At 67.2% G+C, this 1306-nt stretch overlaps 1 long non-coding RNA gene across 2 annotated transcripts in view; it reads right to left on the reverse strand.

Moving 5' to 3' along the window:
• The window catches only part of LOC113205843 (uncharacterized), a 45835-nt gene that overhangs the window by 42510 nt on the left and 2019 nt on the right, over nt 1-1306 (reverse strand). The gene's annotated exons all lie outside the window — the stretch shown is intronic.

Raw genomic sequence — 1306 nt, forward strand, 5'->3', positions numbered from 1 at the left:
TCGCACGGCTGACAGAACAGCGCCGCGCAGGTGAAGCCCTGGCCGCCCCGGCGAGCACAGCGGGCACAGCGCGAGCACCGCGAGCACCTCCGGCCCCGACCCCGAGCGCGCCACGAGCGCGACCCCGCGAGCACTTGTAATTGGATCTGGCTTACGCGCGTAAAAGTTTTCTGCCCTCGTAACATTTTCGTCGAGCGAGTCACGAAGTCGAACAAGTGGCGGATCTGCTCCTCTGCCCGGCGGGCGCGCGCGGGCCGGTCCACGGCCGCGGGGCGGGGCGGGGCGCGCGGAAACCTAGCGGGGAACGCAAAACGTTAGCTCCTTAATGACTGCCAAAACGGAAAGCAGAGGGAAATGGGAGGGTGGGGGAGACGCACACGTCGCACAAGAAGTTGATCCAAGACAAAGGTACCCCCTCAGTGCGCGAGCCGGGCGAAGACCAGGCGGGCAGCCCGTGCTGGCGGGCTGGCAGACGAGCGGGCAGGCAGGCAGGCGGCCGGGCCAGAGACGCTCTGCTCTTGTGCGCTCGTTAAAACTTCAAAGCCTCCGGCAAGCGAGTGAAGGATATGCCCCGCAGCAGTCGCAGTGCCCCGCCGCGCCCCGCCCCGCCGCGCCCCGCGCGCGAGCTCGGCACACGGTACGTGTTTGAGGACTCGGACGAATAAATCATGCAGCTTGGGCCCGGGCAGCCAGCGGCCCTGCCGAGGGTGTGGCGCGGTGCGGTGCTGGACACCGGCCGTTCGGTCCGTGCCGGAGCAGCGCGACGAGTTGTCGCGGTATGTGCAGTGCTCCAGGGCGCGAGAGCGGCGCTGCACTCCCGCGACAGACATTGTCGAACAAGCAGCAGCAGCAGCAGCAGAAGGGAGAAAACAAAAGCAGGCGCGACTGGGGCGCTCCTCTTTAAAAGTCATAAAAAATGAAGACGGCCGCCGCCGCCCCGCGCGCCGCGTGGGGTCCGCCTTATTCATCCCGCCCTCGTTCTCCTGCTCCTCGAAGAGTGAGAGGTCGACACGGGGGAGGTGGCCGGAGAGAGTGTAACGCCAACCTGAGGGGGTGTGCGATAAGAGCGTGTGGCTGGCGAACAAGACCAATGTTTATTCATCGGAGGACACGGCGCATGTCAGCGTGAGCTCCGCGCCCCGCACAAGAAGCGCCTGCTGCCGGCAAAGCGGCAGGGCGCGCGGGAGCGCCAGGACGGCTGCTGGCGATATCGCTCTCAGCCTTTGCCTGGTTCAGGACTGAGGGGTCTGAGCCCGGCATCGCATGGGGCGCGCTGTGGAGCGGGGGGCGGCGCGGAGGGGCGGCG

The sequence above is a fragment of the Frankliniella occidentalis genome, unplaced genomic scaffold, assembly GCF_000697945.3.
Source record: "Frankliniella occidentalis isolate FOCC.00 unplaced genomic scaffold, Focc_3.1 Scaffold48, whole genome shotgun sequence".
In the NCBI taxonomy this organism is placed as follows: domain Eukaryota; kingdom Metazoa; phylum Arthropoda; class Insecta; order Thysanoptera; family Thripidae; genus Frankliniella; species Frankliniella occidentalis.